This window comes from Stigmatopora nigra, unplaced genomic scaffold (assembly GCF_051989575.1).
Source record: "Stigmatopora nigra isolate UIUO_SnigA unplaced genomic scaffold, RoL_Snig_1.1 HiC_scaffold_25, whole genome shotgun sequence".
NCBI lineage: Eukaryota > Metazoa > Chordata > Actinopteri > Syngnathiformes > Syngnathidae > Stigmatopora > Stigmatopora nigra.
In genome coordinates, this window is record NW_027551604.1 from 2,772,737 (window position 1) to 2,792,797 (window position 20,061).

The 20,061-nt window shown below is 34.1% G+C and overlaps 1 long non-coding RNA gene across 1 annotated transcript in view; it reads left to right on the top strand.

Moving 5' to 3' along the window:
- The window catches only part of LOC144191978 (uncharacterized), a 55,906-nt gene extending 38,148 nt beyond the window's left edge, over positions 1 to 17,758 (top strand). Inside the window, exon 4 of the long non-coding RNA XR_013325020.1 lies at positions 17,614 to 17,758. This is a non-coding gene — a long non-coding RNA (uncharacterized LOC144191978). The remainder of the gene's footprint in view (positions 1 to 17,613) is intronic.
- The last annotated feature ends 2,303 nt before the right edge of the window (positions 17,759 to 20,061 follow it).

Below are 20,061 nucleotides of genomic sequence, written 5' to 3' on the forward strand. Positions count from 1 at the left end.
TTAAATCGGAAAAAAATTCAATTTATATCTGAAGTTATTCATGGAAAATTGTATGTATTGTATTTTCTCGCATATAAGCCGTATTTGCAACTAAAGAAAATTCTGACTGAATCAAGGGTACGGCTTATATGTGCCCTTGTTTATTGGAAATTTCGTTAAATTAAGTTAATCAAAATGTTTAGTGAAGTCAGTAGCCCTTCATTACATTTAGAATTTTAAAAATATATATAGATATTTACTGTATTTTCTCGCATATAAGCCGTATTGGCAACTAAAGAAAATGATGACTGAATCAATGGTAAGGCTTAAATGTGCCCATGTTTGTTGTAAAGTGCATCAAATTAGATTGAAAAAAATACAATTTATATCTGAAGTTACTCGGCTTCACATTAGTCGATCAAAACAGAGTCATTTTCTTTCCTCTCCTTTTTTAAATTCCATCCAGTAAATTGAAGTGGCAGTCTTACTAAACTCTGTCTGATTGTGATTGATAAAGCTTTTTATTTCATCTGGGCTGAAAAAAATATATTTCCTATTTTTTTTTTAGCATTACGTCGCTGTGCTTTGATTAAATACAAAAGTCTCGCCAGATCAATCAATCTCCGACCGAGTAGAATCACAGACAAACCATCGTCAGTGTTTCATCTTGAGAGATTTGTTTATTCAATTGAACGTAAAATAGCTTTCAGTCGTTTAATAAATTGTCTTTTTTTTGCACTCCAAACGTACTATTAGACAATACAGCAATCTTACTTTGAAGGTCTGAAGTAGTCAGAAAAGCTTTTTAGATTGTTTTCGCTATCATTCACACTGAAAAACAATGTGAAAGAATAGTTTTCTTTTTCGTAATGAACTTGAAATAGCTTGCGTTTATTTATCAGTTCTTCCAGCCAGTTAATATTTCGCAAAATTGACCAATGGTTCTTGTGTTTTTTTCTTTAAAAGATATATACCGTATTTTCACGACTATAAGCCGCACCACATTATAAGGCGCACCCTCAATGAATGACATTTTTTCCATATATAAGGCGCACTGTATTATAAGGTGCACTGTATTATAAGGCGCACCCTCAATGAATGACATTTTTTCCATATATAAGGCGCATTATAAGGTGCACTGTATTATAAGGCGCGCTGTTTATTTTGGAGAAAATTTAAGACTTTTAAGTGCGCCTTATAGTCGTGAAAATACGGTAATTGCTATTGACTTGCAGGTATGAAGCACTCACTACTTCACAGTCACCTCTAGAGCCAGCCATTGTTGATGTTTTGGATTTTTTTGTATAAAATCTTGCAGTGGGGGAGGAGCTATATGATGGAAGATTTTGTAAACTAAGATGGCATCTGCATATTTAACAGTATTGTTTCTGTTCAGGTGTTTGTGTTTTTTAAATATTCGACAGTGGTGGCTTTTCGGTTTTGGTTTTCTGTTTTTTTCCATATAAGAGCCGCACTGGATTATAAGGCGCACTGTCTATTTTGGAGAAAATTTAAGACTTTTAAGTGCGCCTTATAGTCGTGAATATACGGTAATTGCTATTGACTTCCAGGTATGAAGCACTCAGTACTTTACAGTCACCTCTAGAGCCAGCCATTGTTGATGTTTTGGATTTTTTTGTATAAAATCGTGCAGTGGGGGAGGAGCTATATGATGGAAGATTTTGTAAACTAAGGTAGCATCTGCATATTTAACAGTATTGTTTCAGTTCAGGCGTTTGTGTTTTTTTAATATCCGACAGTGGTGGTTTTTCATTTTTTGGTTTTGTTTTTTTTCTCCCTATATAAGGCGCACTGGATTATAAGGCGCACTGTCTATTTTGGAGAAAATGTAAGACTTTTAAGTGCGCCTTATAGTCGTGAAAATACGGTAGGTATCACTTGGGTAGACCAGTCCATCAGAAAAAAACCCAGATCTTAATGGGTACCCTAAGAAAATGGATTGTCTTTGAATTGAGTCTGTTTTGCCCTCACGTAACTGTGGCCTAATTTTGCTTTGTTATTCCTTGTGTTCAATCTCCCCTGTTGCATTCCAAACAAACACTTTGTTGATTCCCTCCATGAATATAAAAAAGGAAAGATGAATAGGAATCAAGTCCCTCTGGCAGTCGCTCTTTTAAACGGAGGTGGGGATTGGGACTTGTCTTTTCCAAGGGGGAAAAAAGTTTTTCATAAGCAGTGGATATTAACTCATTGAGAGCCATAGATGGGGGGTAGAAAATCAATCCATTTGGGCTGCCAACCTCTCCCAGATCAAATTAATTGGACAGATATAGACTCATAAATCTATACAGTATATATATATATACCAATACAAAGTGAATCAACTGTAACCCGAACCCGCTACCAGCAATCTATCAAATAAAATTGAGTTTAAAAATAGTGTAGAAAGTAAAGCGGTATATATAAAAATAAACATACAAATACAAAAATTTAAAAAATATATACATATAGTCTCACTGTTTTAGTTTGAACACAATGTGTCATTAAATTCAGTTTTAACCAGTTTTAACCAATAAGATATTGCTTCAAAAGCATGACTACCCAAATCACATAAACCACCAAAGCATTTAACACCCTCATTTTAATGCTATTTAAATGTACCAAATGGCATAATTGAACATGAAAACACAGAGCATGACTATATTTATCTACTAAATCAATATATACGTAAATTTTATGAATATTTTAATATATATGACCTCATTTTCTATACAGTAATCCCTCGAATATCGTGGTTAATGTAGACCAGACATGGCCGCGATAAACGAAAAACTACTAAGTTGGATCTCCCCTATTATAACTATCTCAGTACAAGTACACAAGTACAATTATCAAAGTGTATATTCATTAAATATTACATCTATAAGCATGTCAAAAAACAAGTACACAAGTACAATTATCAAAGTGTACACTTATTAGATATTACATCTATAAGCATGTCAAATAAACAAGTACACAAGTACAATTATCAAACTGTATACTTATTAAATATTACAGCTATGAGCATGTCAAAAAACAAGTACACAAGTACAATTATCAAAGTGTATACTTAATAAATATTACAACTATAAGCATGTCAAAAAACAAGTACACAAGTACAATTATCAAACTGTATATACTTATTAAATATTACATCTAGAAGCATGTCAAAAAACAAGTACACAAGTACAATTATCAAAGTGTATACTTATTAACTATTACATCTATAAGCATGTCAAAAAACAAGTACACAAGTACAATTATCAAAGTGTATACTTATTAAATATTACATCTATAAGCATGTCAAAAAACAAGTACACAAGTACAATTATCAAACTGTATACTTATTAAATATTACATCTATAAGCATGTCAAAAAACAAGTACACAAGTACAATTATCAAAGTGTACACTTATTAGATATTACATCTATAAGCATGTCAAATAAACAAGTACACAAGTACAATTATCAAACTGTATACTGATTAAATATTACAGCTATAAGCATGTCAAACGCCTGTAATGTGTTAATATTTAAATACTTGGTATATATTTAAAAATGTAGCTACTTCAAACTGTAAAAATAGTTCCTCCCCCCTTGATATAAATCAATTTTTTTATATATTTGTCTTCTTGTGGCCATTGGTCCATTATTTTCGATATTCAAGGGATTACTGTACTATACTATAAGTATCACCTGAGTATAAGTCGCACTAGCCAAACAATTCACAAAGACAACGAAAAACCCCAAAAAATACATGTCAGATTTTTCGGAGGACAATTTTTCATCAAAAACCAAGTACAACATGCATTAACAATAAAAAACGGGAGAACAACAGTCGGAAAATACAGTTTTTCAGATAGCTATCACCTAAAAAAAAGTAAACTGTCGAAGAAAAATATCTAATTGAGTGTTAGCCACAAGCTAGGCCCAATTACTTTAAAAAAAACATTCAAATACACCACTTTAGTAGTACTCGCCTGTACTACAGTTTCAAGTCTAGTATTTTTCAGCGATAAGGACCATTAAAATGTCCAAGCATCACACAGGTTGGAGACCCCATGTGGAGAAGCATCCATAATTAACTCCCGAGGCAGATGAAGGTGGGGGGTGGTCACCGTGTGTCACCGGCATGCCACGCGATGCAAGTAGAAGTGCTCTTACACCCTCGCGGCCATAAAGCAGATGTGGTGTAGAGAGTAACAGATGTAGAAGCTGACGAAAGACATGCATCGGGTGTCTTTGTGATGTCTGGGAGAGGTGAATACTATTCAAAGAACTTGTAGGGAATGGATTGAGGGGTCTTTGATTTGCATATGGCGATGGGTTCTGGACTTTTGGGTTTGTTGAAGTATTGGAGAAACATTCAAAGGGAAAGGACAGAAACTGCAGGTTTTTTTAATGGAGATTATATTATGTAAGAAAAATGCACTTGAATCAATATGTTCTTTGAGGGTTTACAGTGTTCCCTCGCTACTTCGCGGTTCAGCTACCGCGGATTCAGAGCTTTGCGGATTTTTGGCGGGAAAAAATACAAATATTACATTGAAACAACATATTTTAAAGTTTTTTTTGTTATAACATGAATTTCACTCTCTCTACCTGTATTCTATATGGTGTACTGTATACAGGGCAGTAAAAAATATATGAATAAATTAAAAAAAATTTAAAAAAAATTGAATTAAATTCAAATTAAGCATTTTTTAAGGGGAATCCCTACTTCGCGGAAATTCATTTATCGCGGGTGGTCCAGGTCCCCATTAACCGCGATAACCGAGGGAACACTGTATTGGAGAAACATTCAAAGGACAGAAACTGCAGTTTTTTAATGGAGAAAGAAAATTGCACTGTTTCGACTTGAATCAATATGTACTTTTAGAGTTTATCTCCTTTTTAAATCGTTCCCTGGGTGTTGATTAACTTTGATAGAATGTGATTTTTAGGGAAAATATGTTGTATTGGAGAAAGTTTTTTCGGAGTGTTTTTGAAATAGGCTTGTTTTTGGCGTACTTTGATTTTTGTTGTTGTCGGTTTTGTTGTAAAAAGATCCATTGATTTATTGTTTATTTATTTGTTGGTTATTAATTTGTCTGTTTGTTGTTGTTGTCGGTTTTGCTGTAAAAAGATCCATTGATTTATTGTTTATTTATTTGTTGGTTATTAATTTGTCTGTTTGTTGTTGTTGTTGTTTGTGCACTTTGTGGTAAAGCTTTCAATTTTTATCCTTTTTATAATGACAATAAATGCATTCAAATCAATTTATAGTAATTGAAAATGTCAATTCAATCCATTGTTATTGAATTGAATGCTTTTATTGTCTTTATACAAGAATAGAGATTTAAGGTTTTCACCATAAAGTGCACAAAAGATAACAAACAATCATACAAATAATCAATAAACAAGAAATAATACATAATTGATCAATACATTTATAGTTAGAATAATTCTACATAATGAGTAGTCAACAAAATAAATAGGGAAGTGCACAAATAACAACAACAAACAAACATATACATAATCAATAAACAAGGATTAAATAAGTAGTCCATTGAATTGAATTAAATAAAATAAATTGAATTGAATGCTTTTATTGTCGATACACAAGTATAATGAGATTTAAAGCTTTCACCATATAGTGCATAAATAACAAGAAACTGACAAATAAATAATCAATAAACAAGAAATACAAATAAATATAATATAAATAACAAAGTAATAAATTTGTAGTCTTAATAAGTGCATACATACATTTGTAGTCTAAATAAGTGCATAAATAACAACAACAAACAAACAACTAAACAAACAGCTATGTAATCAATAATTAAATATTAAATAAGTAGTCCATTGAATTGAATTAAATTAAATAAATTGAATTGAATGCTTTTATTGTCGATATACAAGTATAATGAGATTTAAAGCTTTCACCATATAGTGCATAAATAACAACAAACTGACAAATACATAATCAATAAACAATAAATACAAATAAATATAATATAAATAACAAAGTAATAAATTTGTAGTCATAATAAGTGCATACATTCATTTGTAGTCTAAATAAGTGCATAAATAACAACAACAAACAAACAACTGAACAAACATCTATGTAATCAATAATTAAATATTAAATAAGTAGTCCATTGAATTGAATTAAATAAAATAAATTGAATTGAATGCTTTTATTGTCGATATACAAGTATAATGAGATTTAAAGTTTTCACCATATAGTGCACAAATAACCACAACAAACTGACAAATAAATAATCACTAAACAAGAAATACAAATAAATATAATATAAATAACAAAGTAATAAATTTGTAGTCTTAATAAGTGCATACATACATTTGTAGTCTAAATAAATGCATAAATAACAACAACAAACAAACAACTAAACAAACAGCTATGTAATCAATAATTAAAGATTAAATAAGTAGTCCATTGAATTGAATGCTTTTATTGTCTTATACAATTATAATGACATTTAAAGCTGCACAAATAACAACAGACCAATAAATAATCAATAGATAATGAATAATTAAGTACCCCAAGTAAAATCCAACATAATAGATGAGTAGTAGTCAACATAATGAAAAAAAAAACCCTAAACTCTACAACTCAGCCTTGGAACAAGCAGAAAACCTTAATAAGTTAGTAATATATTTTATTTTCTTTGGTAGTGGAGTGCAAAAACGACCTCGGGACGAAATCGTGAGGTGAGCTCTGGGAAATAGCTTTCCGAAAGGCACGTTAAATTCACCTCCCCTCCTCTTATGGGGGAAGGAATAAAAAAAAAATGTTGGTCTGATCCCCTCTCATGATCGGAACGGGAGTAGGCGAGGGGCTGTCGACGTGAAGCCCTCCATGGCAGGCTGCTTATTATCCCCCGACGTGGAAACAAGTCACGTCTTTGCCCGTATACGCCCTGACCTCTATATTCCATCACTTAGCAGCTGATGATAAGATGGAGGAGACTAACGCTCTCTGATTCGCACCCGGACGATTCAAAGTGAAAATGCGGCGTGTCAGGGTCGCCGGGTCAATCGTGTTGACACGAGTCGGGCATTCGATGGAAGTAAAAATGTGCCGTTGAAGGTCACCCGCAGCGTCAACATTAGCCTGCAGTGCGTTAGCTTTGGAATACAGACGCTCCTCTACTTACGAACATTCAAGTTACGAACAAACGGCACATACGAACATGTGTGCAAATTGCGATTATGTGGAAATCTCTCTAATGTATGTATACAGTACTGTATGTATTCTCCATTTTATCAAATGTTTTTTTCAGTACAAACCAATGCTGGTTACTTATGCAAGCCTTAAACATACAAATGCACTCGTATAAACCTTCAATATACTTATATAGGCCTTAAACATAAATTATAATACAAAATATAGCACTGAATGAACTTCAATTTGAACAATTTCAACTTGTGAAGAATTTCAACTTTTGAACAATTTCAACTTATGAACAATTTCAACTTATGAACAATTTCAACTTATAAACAATTTCAACTTAAGAACAATTTAAACTAATGAACAATTTCAACTTATTAACAATTTCAACTATATGAACAATTTCAACTTAAGAACAATTTCAACTTTAACAATTTCAACTATATGAACAATTTCAACTTATAACCAATTTGAATTTATTAACAATTTCAACTTGTGAACAATTTCAACTTATGAACAATTTCAACTTATGAACAATTTCAACTTATGAACAATTTCAACTTGTGAACAATTTCAACTTATGAACAATTTCAACTTATGAACAATTTCAACTTATGAACAATTTCATCTTGTGAACAATTTCATCTTGTGAACAATTTCAACTTATGAACAATTTCAACTTTTGAACAATTTACGAACACTTTCAACTTGGGAACAATTTCAACTTGGGAACAATTTCAACTTATGAACAATTTCAACTTATGAACAATTTCAACTTGTGAACAATTTCAACTTGTGAACAATTTCAACTTGTGAACAATTTCAACTTATGAACAATTTCAACTTATGAACAATTTCAACTCATGAACAAGCACTCGGAACGTAACTCGTTCGTAATTAGGGGAGCGTCTGTAATCCAGTCTTTTACAGCTGTAAAAAGTTCCACTTGAAAATGTTGTTTGTGCAACTTTTAATGGCCGCCTGGCTATTTGAGAAATGCACAAATGCACATGCGGTTGGTTATATCACTCTGCAGGGCCGCTTTTGGCGGAAAGGTCATTTGTTCAGGCTATTAGATATCCGCTAGACAATGCAGTCGATGCTCGGCCTCTGTCAACAAGCTGTGCCGCTTATTGTCACGCAATCGGATTGCCACACTCGAAGAAAAATGGCCGGTATACGTGAAGGATATTGAAGAAGTTGCAGAGGATTATAATGGTGTGGAGCTAAGATTAATATTTTTAATAGTCGCTGTCACGAGTTTACAGATGAAGTACAATTGTACTACACATTGTAATGTATAGCTAAGTTTTGAAATGCAAAATCTTTACTTTGTATATTTGATGAGTGGTAAGCATGTCGGCTTCATTGTTCTGCGGTTCTGGGCTCGAATCCAGGTTGGTTCATCTTTTAGACCATATTTAGATTTTTTTTATAAATGGATTAAAAGAACTGGATTAAAATCCCTGAATATTCAGTTTTTTTATAGATCTAAAACAATGTTTATTTTAGCTTTTTTAAATATATTTTTAGATTTTACAAAATAATTTTTGAACTAAAAACACAGAAAAAAATGATTAAAAAATGACAATTATTGATTTAAAAGGGAGAAAATCAGGAAATATAATATACATCTATAATCTTCATTTTAATTTGATTTTAAAACAAAAAGTCGGCACTCATTTACTTTCCTGGGCCACAGAAAATGATGTGGCGGGCCAGATTTGGCCCCCGGGCCACCACTTTGACACCAGTGTTCTAAATTGACCCTACATATTAGTATGAGCGTGATTGGTTGACCACTAATCCAGGTTGTCCTTTGCCTTATACTTGAAGTCATCTAGGATAGGCTCCAGCACCCCTTGTGAGGATAAAACGGTTCAGAAAATGAATAAATTGTACATTAGAGTTACATCTACTAGTAATATCCAAAATGTACTAATACTAATGTTTAATAAAACCAGAAACTGACAATACTGTTCCTTTCTGTTGTCACAATTTGTGAATTGTTTGGTGTTATTTTTGGTTTGATTACTTGATGCGCCATGATTTGTTTTCTTGCCATTTTGATTACTTATTCATGTCACCTGTCAGGTGTCTCTCGTGTCTGTCGCCCACCTGTTTCTCAATTCCTCGTCACCCCCACACGAAGAAGTTCCCGTTGTCAGTTCAGTCTTTATGAGGTTGTCCTCCATGTTATGTCAACGTCTTCTTCATTTTATTGTAGTTTTGTTTTCTTACTTTCTTTTGTTTTGCCTAGTGGCAAGAGAACTGTTTTGTTGTTTTTAAAGAAATATTTTTACGTTTGCAATTTGGATCCGCTCTAGTCAAAATGTAAAGCACCTTTCCTATTGGTTAGTTTTGATATCCCGTCCTCACACTTTCTGCCCATTAAATAATGGATTGTCCATCTTCCATATTTGCACTAAAATAAAGGTGCTCGGACGTTTGGTCGCCGGTCTTTTGGTCGCCGTTCATATGGTGACAGAGAGTTTACTGTTGAAATCAACTCTCAAAATTATATTCATGAGAGAGAGAGTTTAATATCTAAGTACAGTTTAATATTTAAGTACTGTTTAATATGTAAGTACTGTTGAAAACAGTAGATATTTGCATATTAAATTCTCATGAATATAATTTTGAGAGCTGCTTTCAATAGTACTTAGATATTAAACAGTACTTAGACATTAAACAATACTTAGATATTAAACAGTACTTAGATATTGAACACTACTTAGATATTAAACACTACTTAGATGTTAAACACTACTTAGATATTAAACACTACTTAGATATTAAACACTACTTAGATATTAACACTACTTAGATATTAAACACTACTAGATATTAAACAGTACTTAGATATTAAACAGTACTTAGATATTAAACAGTACTTAGATATTGAACAGTACTTAGATATTGAACAGTACTTAGATATTAAACAGTACTTAGATATTAAACTCTCTCTCATGAATATAATTTTGAGAGCTGGTTTCAACAGTAAACTCTGTCACCATTTGACCGGCGACCAAAAGACTGGCGACCAAACGTCCAGTCACACTAAAAAAAACAACCACTTTAAATGTATAGAACGTCAGTTGCTAATAAACTTTTAAACCAGATGCATTTTAGAATAATTCTGTGAATATCCACTTAACACATTACATTAAAAAATGAATCCATAGGAGCTTTCATGCAGTCATCAATACAATAATATTAAAATTGCAACGCCAATTATAATACATTGCATAACCAAAATCGCAAAGATTACTGTGGCGCATAATTAACGGATGATGAAGCAAATTAAATTGGAAAAAAAAGTGCATTTTATTTTCCGGCAGTACAAGATGGCGTATAGCAGTTTAGAAATAGCGGAATTAGCCCCATAATGTTACATTCTGCAACATTATACAATTAGAAACAGAAAAGCCTTCATCCGATTTTAATTGTTTTGTCTTTTCGGCAATAAGCACGCAATTCTCCTTGTGTATTGCCAATTAACTTTACTGCTTATAGCATAGCGACGCAAAGTTCAGCATTTGCACCGTAAAGCTTTGTTCAATCCACAAACCGTGAGCCAATCAGACGGGAAAAGGAACAAAAAGCCTTGAAGGCGTACTACTTGGATTGAGTGATCAACGATGTACTGCAGGAAATCTTTTTTTTTTGCGCCAATAACTCTTGGTAAACAGTTTCTCGTCTGATTTGAGCTCAAGTGGAAAATCTGATTGTTGTGGAAGTACAGTGTTCCCTCGGTTATCGCGGTTAATGGGGACCGGGACCACCCGCGATAAGTGAATTTCCGCGAAGTAGGGATTCCCCTTCAAAAATGCTTAATTTGAATTTTATTCCATTTTTTTTAAATTTAAGATTATTATTTTATTTATTTTATTTTATTTTTTAATTTTTTTACCCCCCTGTATACAGTACACCATATAGAATACGGGTAGAGAGAGTGAAATTCATGTTATAACAAAAAAAAACTGTAAAATATGTTGTTTCAATGTAATATTTGTATTTTTTTTCCCCCAAAAAAATCTGCGAAGCTTTGAGTCCGCGGTAGCTGAACCGCGAAGTAGCGAGGGAACACTGTATTGAAAAACGTTAACTCACGTCCCCTCATTAATGATTGCAATTAGCTTGATAAGGGATAAGAATCTATAAAATTGCAATTCAGTACTTATTTACTCATATAGGGCGCACTTAAAAGTCGAAAATGTTCTACAAAATGTACGAAGTGGCCAATTTGTATGCACTAAATTCAAGATTCTGTAGATGTCGCTGTATGACGCTGACAGATTGTCTTTTTTGGGTACATTGCTTACTGACACGCTATATTTATATACTGACCAAGACGATCCGGATTAGAGCCAAAATAGGTAAAAAAAATAGATCGGTTTTACAAAAATAATGTACTTAATAAAAATACTGGAAAAAAACCTCAACAATCTTTCAAAAAAAACAGCGCTTTCCCACACATTGTATAATACATCTCAAACTATGCAAAGTTACACTTCAAAATAAATATATTTTTTGCTACTGTATCAAAGTCAAAGGTTGCTGCAATAAATTACTTTAAATATTTTTACTTTAAATACTTTAAAGATTTGCCGTGTAGGCTAACTGCAATGAAATGGTTCTCAAGAATTCTTCAAAAACTTAAATTGTCCATGTAAAGACTAACTGACACACTAAATTTTTCCTAGTTTTGGGGTTTGGGTACATTGCTTACTGACATGCTATATTTATATATTGAAAAGGCAGATGTGTGCATATCATTCTTAAAGCATGACAATATTACCTTGTTTTCTTAGCTCTGTCTAGTTCATTGACATTGACATTTTCATATTTCCCAGCATTCCTCATTATTTCATATTTTTGGGGGTAAATATTATACGCCCTTTATGTTGTTGTTGTTGTTTGTGGTGTACACACCCTGATTTTCAGCTCTTCTTTAGTTTTGTGTGGACAATTACAACTTAAGTAGGTATATTTTAGGGTTTATATTTATTATTATTAGGCCTAATTTTCAATAAATACTTCATTGCAGATTTATAGGTTAGAGTTGGTCTTTAGGTTAGGAATTTGCTTGGAATTTGTTTTATTTTCACTATCTGCCACTTTTACAATATATTTTATAGTATATATTATATTTAAAAGGCAGAAACACAATTAATCATTTGGTTATTTAGCTTATTTACGTCTTGGTTTGTTTTATGTTCGTGTACGAGGTCAAATTGTGGCTAACGCTAATCAATAAAACCTCCATTTTCATTACCGTATTTTATCTAATTGAAATGGGAAAGTTTATCACCAGTCGACGTCCAATCGATTTAAAGTGGGAGGCGGCTAAGCTCGTCAATGGCACTCCATGTGTTCATAATATATACTCATAAAATCGCCTATTTTAATTACAATAAAACTGCCTCTTAAGCCTCTAAAGCTTTAATTATTCAAAATAGCATCTGGAATTATGAATGGTGCCTATGATTTTGATTTATGATCATCTATTTTTAATGCCTCACACGGTGGTTTAAGCAATTCCCCAATTTAATTTGATTTTCCCGCGTAACCTAACCCCCCACAAAAAAAAAATGTCAGGAAGCCCCGACTAAAATTAAATTACTGAGCGCGTGAATGTTTTATAGAATGAGAAAATATTGAAATTCAGATATTCCAGCGCGGTGGAGATTGTTCGCACACTTGTGTGCTTTTAAATTGATTTCACGCTCGGTGGCTATCTGCATGGAAAATAAGATGCGGCATTATTAAGTGAAGGAAAGTAGCGGCATCCCGTCGGTCTGAAGCGCCTTGTTGTTTTCCCTTAATGGCGTACTTCTCCTCCAAACTATTTCATGTTTATTATTTTTTTTGTGGCTCGGACCTGTTGACCGGCATGCTGAGTCTAGCCTCGTTATCAATTCCGAACATGTCAACCCAGGAATGGAACTTTAATGGTGCCAAAACTAATTAGCGCCGATGTTCAATTCAAGCCAATTTGAACTTGTCTAATTGGACTTTTGCTTGTTTTATCGCTTAAAGCTAGCTTTTGTAAAGTTGGACTTAAAATTTAGGTGTTTTTATTTGAATTAAGAGATTAATCGGACAAAAACGAGCAGATTTTAATTGTGTTTTTGTGATTAAAGTTGTTGAGGATAAGATCATAACATGGCAATACAGTTGAAGCTTGGACCCACTAAATGGGGTGTGGCTTAATTGTGGGGCGTGGCTTATTTGTTGGGGTGTGGCTTTTTGTTGAGGTGTTGGCTATTTGTTGGGGTGTGGCTTATTTGTTGGGGTATGGCTTATTTGTAGGGGTGTGGGTTATTCGTTGGGGTGTGGCTTATTTGTTGGGGTGTGGGTTATTTGTTGGGGTGTGGCTTATTTGTTGGGGTGTGGCTTATTCGTTGGGGTGTGGGTTCTTCGTTGGGGTGTGGTTTATTCGTTGGGGTGTGGTTTATTTGTTGGGGTGTGTCTTATTTGTTAAGGCGTGGCTTAATTGTTGGGGTGTGGCTTATTGTTGGGGTGTGGGTCATTTTTTGGGGTGTGGTTTATTTGTTGGGGCGTGGTTTATTTGTTGGAGTGTGGCTTATTCATCGGGTGTGAGTTATTCGGGTGTGGCTTATTATTTGGGTGTGGCTTGTGTGTTGGGCGTGGCTTATCTGTAGGGTGTGGTTTATTCATTGGAGCGTGGCTTATTTGTTGGGGAGTGCCTTATTCATTGGGGTGTGGCTTATTTGTCGGGGGGTGGCTTATTTGTTGGGGGATGGCTTATTCGTTGGGGTGTGGCTTATTTGTTGAGGTGTGGCTTATTTGTTGGGGTGTGGCTTATTTGTTGAGGCTGTCTATTTGTTGGGGTGTGGCTTATTTGTCGGGGGGTGGCTTATTCGTTGGGGTGTGGCTTATTTGTTGAGGTGTGGCTTATTTGTTGAGGCGTGGCTTATTTGTTGGTGTGTGGCTTATTAGTTGGGATGTGGCTTATTCGTTTTCTAAATGATTACAATGTAAAAACTTGTCATTTAAAAAAAAAAACTTGTCATTTTGTCACTATAAAGACATTGGATAAAAAGTTGATGTGGGAGAAAACCGGAGTACTTGGTGGAAACCCACACAAACTGTGAACCTGGGATTGATTTCCATGTGATTTTACCCGAGTAAAATTGCAACTTACTTAAAAAAAAAACAACACAATGTCCTTTTTAATTCCCAACACAGACATTTTGACCCAAATCCCGCCATGGTAGAGCCCTCCTAAATGCCTCCGAGCAAGGCATGGCGTCAAGGTGGGCGCATCAAATTAAATAGAGTGTATTTAAGTACAAATGGAGCGTGAAGTTCCAAGGCGACCCGTAGCGTGGCCAATGAGAAGTGGCGCTTGGCCGCCAGCTTTTCCAGATCCATCATAGGCAAGTTTACGCTAACCTTCGACGCTCTCGTCGCTAATAAGCAGGCGACGGTGAAATCGTTTGCTGAAGAGCAGAGTCGACGCGACGGCGTGGGAGTGCAGGATTACTACCTCCGCTCGTTAATTCAGGGCTCGGAAAGCTCTCGGCTTGATTAAAAAGCACTCTTCAGCTTGTTAGTTGCTTTCTTATTCAATGAATCGAATAAACTCCAACACTATTGGAAGCTTTTGTTATGGCCAGAAATAGAATTCATCCTTTTATATGCTTTATCTTCATTTGGGTCAGAGGTGAGTGAGTTGAAGCATTTTTCAATTGATAAGCAAAACTCGATAGAATGGTTGCCAGCCAACTGTAGAAATGTTTTAATACATATTTTTGGGGTTGAATAGATCAGGGGTGTTAAACATAAGGTTCGATCAGGCCTACAGGATCATTTGAAAGTGTAAAAAATGCATAAAAGACAGGTTGCATTTTTTAAAATTAAATGCAATTCAATAATTGTCCGCTAGGGGCGCACTGTATTTTTGACGTTGAATAGATCATCGGTGTCCAATATACGGCCCACAAGGAGGTTCGATCAGGCCTACAGGATCATTTGAAAGTGGAAAAAATGCATAAAAAGACATAGGTTGCATTTCTTATATTCAATGCAATATAATAATTGTCCGCTAGGGGAGCACTGTATTTTTTACGTTAAATAGATAATCGGTCTCCAACATACGGCCCGCAAGGAGGTTCGATCAGGCCTACAGAATCATTCGAACGTGAAAAAATGCAATAAAGATATGTTTTTTTTAAATTCATTTCAATTCACATATATTTCGCTAGGGGCACACTGTATTTCTGACGTTGAATAGATCAAGGGTGTCAAACATACGGCCTGCAAGGAGGTTTGATCAGGCCTACAGGATCATTTGAAAGTGAAAAAATGCATAAAATACATAGATTTATTTTTTTAAAATTCAATGCAATTCAATAATAGTCCGCTAGGGCAGCACTGTATTTTTGACGTTGAATAGATCATCGGTGTCCAACATACGGCCCACAAGGAGGTTCGATCAGGCCTACAGGATCATTTGAAAGTGAAAAAATGCATTAAAAAAATTCAAAAAAAAAATGTCGATGCCATTCAACATTTTTCCGCTAGGGGGCGCACTGTTTTTTCGCCATCTACTCATTGTTTCTACTCTATTCTCTACCTGCCCGCTAGACCCTCATTAGCAAAAATGGTGTTATCAAAAAATATAAAAGTCGGATAAATAGTATATAATTTTCCTTGAAAAAAAATGACCATGTCCTATTTATTTAAATCTATGTGGCCATGAATTGCAAAAAAATCCAACTTTTGAGGACATTTGGTGTTACAAACGCATTGTTCACATTTTCATCTCTCCTCTTAAATTTATTTTACACAAGAATAAACTTCAGTCATTTGTGTTCATCATGTCAAAACGTCGTTATTTCTACTCATTTCATTCCCATCTTTTTCCATATATGACTCGCTCATTAAACGCAACAAAACAGCCATCATTTCAAATCATTTTTTTCACATAAATCCCACAAAAAAAATCGAACACACAGCCAACAAACGGCCACTTTCAACATTTCTACCGAACATCCAACAGCTCAAATTGACAGACACGTGTCGGTCGAGGGTTTGATTCACGTTCTGAGCTCAATCAAGTCGAAGTGGTTGGTGGTGGACAACATTGAAGCTTTCCACTTGTAAAAACCACTTTGATTCGGGAGTGTGGCGGCCATTTCTCAGGCTGTTACGATGACTTTTCTTTCCATTTGCTAGCATTCAGAGGCCACACACAAAAGGTCCATTGATGGCTTTTCTTTACTTCCATTTATTCCTTCTGGACACGTCCCTACATGTGGCCAGGCAATTGATGGACTACAGTGTGGTTACTTGACTTATAGTTTAGAAAAAAAAATTGTATTACAGTGTTCCCTCGCTTATCGCGGTTAATGGGGACCGGGACCACTAGCAATAGCTGCGTTTCCGCGAAGTAGGCCCTTCAAAAATGCTTAAAGAAACGTATAACACGTGCACAAAAGCACCACCAAGCAAAAACATCATAGTAGTCCGTATGGAGGATCTTCTGCAGTTTTTTTTGCACGTAAAAAACATCGTTATTGGGAGTTGTGAACATTGTTTTTTTGGGGGTTGAAAATGCGCCTGTAAACAGCCATGACGTCATCAATGCGATTCCTGGACTCTCACCATGTTTTTGACCATTTCTTTGATGCAATTACTAATTCTTATTGAATATTTTTTTCCACCTCTTGTAAAATGATGTAATTTATAATTTTAACTTAATATCTTTAAATTTATTATTTGTTTTTTTCTTGAAAAAAATCTGTGAAGCTCTGAGTCCGCGATAGCTGAAGCTCGAAGTAGTGAGGGAACACTGTACAATATTTACTCATATTTAAGCCGTATTTGTTACTCAAAAAAATGATGACTGGATCAAGGGTACGGCTTATATGTGCATAAATTAGACTTAATTTGCACAAAACTTGCAAGGTGACAAAGACGAAAGGTCATAACGCAATGGGGTCGATACGGTTACAAAAGATTAGAAAAAACAGTAAGCAACATTTATTTTGATGTTTATGAATGCAATTTAAGAAAATAATCAACTGAATCTTGCATAAAATGTGATAAAATAACAAACTAGATCAGTTCGATTCATACAGTATCTCAGAAATTCCACATTTTTCTCAAGATTTTCCGTTCAAAAGTGAAAATTGTGAATCACGCGGCGGCTTATACGAGAGAAATCTTAAAATTAACGATTTTAAGGCTATTTTAATAACCGACTGACTACCTACTGCCGTACGATATTATGTCGAGTTGGTGGAGTGGGTTGCTCACTCACCTTTGACCGGAGAGACTGAAGGATCGATCCCCAGTGTCGCCGATTGCCGACTGACCAGCGGAAGGCAGTTCGGAATATAACCTTTTACTGAAAAGTATGACTAAATGTTTCATATAAATTAAAAAGGTTTTTATCTTTTTTCTTTTCTTCTTGTTCCATTTTCCAGACTACTTGGTGTCTTGATCAGCCAAATGGCGGCAGTGGGACTCGAACCCAGATCTCCCTGACTGGAGTCCTGTGATCTAACCTCTGCGCCAACCAAGAGACTACACTTTTCTTTGTATTCATTTGAGTTTCTTGAGAAGAAGTCCAAAGAAACAACTAAGTGAAAAAGTGTTTTGACCGGGATTCGAACCCAGGTCTTCTAGACGGGAGACAGGTGAGTAAACCACTACTCCACCAAGTGAACACCGATCTCTTTGCAATCATTTGAGTTTCTTGAGAAAAAGTCCACAGAAACAACTAAGTGAAAAAGTGTCTCGACCGGGAATCGAACCCAGTTCTCCCAGAGGGGAGACAAGTGAGTTAACCACTACGCCACCAAGTGACCACAGCTCCGATCGTAATCATTTGAGTGTCTTGACAAGAAGTCTACAGAAACAACAAACTAAGTGAAAATGTGTCCCAACCGGGAATCGAACCCAGGTCTCCCCGACAAGAGGCAGGTGAGTTAACCACTAGCCCACAATTTGGCTACACTTTTTCCTGTCGTCACTTGACTATTTACTAAGTCATTTTTAAGCCTTACTATACTATGTCGTTTTTTCAGAGAAAAAGCCTTACTATACTATGTCGTTTTTTTGAAGAAAAAGCCTTACTATACTATGTCGTTTTTTTGAAGAAAAAAGCCTTACTATACTATGTGTTTTTTTTCAGAGAAAAAGCCTTACTATACTATGTCGTTTTTTTTCAGAGAAAAAGCCTTACTATACTATGTCGTTTTTTTCAGAGAAAAAGCCTCACTATACCATGTTGTTTTTAAGCCTTACTGTACTATGTCCTTTTTTGAGAGAAAAAGCCTTACTATACTATGTCGTTTTTAAGCCTTACTATACTATGCCGTTTTTTCAGAGAAAAAGCCTCACTATACTATGTCGTTTTTTTCAGAGAAAAAGCCTTACTATACTATGTCGTTTTTAAGCCTTACTATACTATGTCGTTTTTTCAGAGAAAAAGCCTCACTATACTATGTCGTTTTTTCTGAGAAAAAGCCTGACTATACTATGTCGTTTTTTTCAGAGAAAAAGCCTCACTATACTATGTCGTTTTTTTCAGAGAAAAAGCCTTACTATACTATGTCGTTTTTTTTAAGAAAAAAAGCCTTACTATACTATAGTAAGGCGTTTTTCTTTAAAAAAATGACATAGTATAGTAAGGCTTTTTTCTTTAAAAAAACGGCATAGTATAGTAAGGCTTTTTTCTTTAAAAAACGACATAGTATAGTAAGGCTTTTTTAAAAAAAAACGACATAGTATAGTAAGGCTTTTTTCTTAAAAAACGACATAGTATAGTAAGGCTTTTTTCTTTAAAAAACGACATAGTATAGTAAGGCTTTTTTCTTTAAAAAACAACATAGTATAGTAAGGCTTTTTTCCTTAGAAAACGACATAGTATAGTGAGGCTTTTTTCTTTAAAAAACGACTTAGTATAGTAAGGCTTTTTTCTTTAAAAAACGACATAGTATAGTAAGGCTTTTTTCTTTAAAAAACGACATAGTGTAGTAAGGCTTTTTTCTTTAAAAAACGACATAGTATAGTAAGGCTTTTTTCTTTAAAAAACGACATAGTATAGTAAGGCTTTTTTCTTTAAAAAACGACATAGTATAGTAAGGCTTTTTTCTTTAAAAAACGACATAGTATAGTAAGGCTGTTTTCTTTAAAAAACGACATAGTATAGTAAGGCTTTTTTCTTTAAAAAACGACATAGTATAGTAAGGCTTTTTTCTTTAAAAAACGACATAGTATAGAAAGGCTTTTTTCTTTAAAAAAACGACATAGTATAGTAAGGCTTTTTAAAAAAAAAAAACAACATAGTATAGTAAGGCTTTTTTCTTTAAAAAACGACATAGTATAGTAAGGCTTTTTTTTAAAAAAAACGACATAGTATAGTAAGGCTTTTTTCTTTAAAAACGACATAGTATAGTAAGGCTTTTTTCTTTAAAAAACGACATAGTATAGTAAGGCTTTTTTCTTTAAAAAACGACATAGTATAGTAAGGCTTTTTTCTTTAAAAAACGACATAGTATAGTAAGGCTTTTTAAAAAAAAAAAACGACATAGTATAGTAAGGCTTTTTTCTTTAGAAAACGACATAGTATAGTAAGGCTTTTTTCTTTAGAAAACGACATAGTATAGTAAGGCTTTTTTTTTTTTTAAAAACGACATAGTATAGTAAGGCTTTTTTTCTTAAAAAACGACATAGTATAGTAAGGCTTTTTTCTTTAAAAAACGACATAGTATAGTAAGGTTTTTTCTTTAAAAAACGACATAGTATAGTAAGGCTTTTTTCTTTAAAAAACGACATAGTATAATAAGGCTTTTTTTTTTAAAAAAACGACATAGTATAGTAAGGCTTTTTTAAAAAAAAAACGACATAGTATAGTAAGGCTTTTTTCT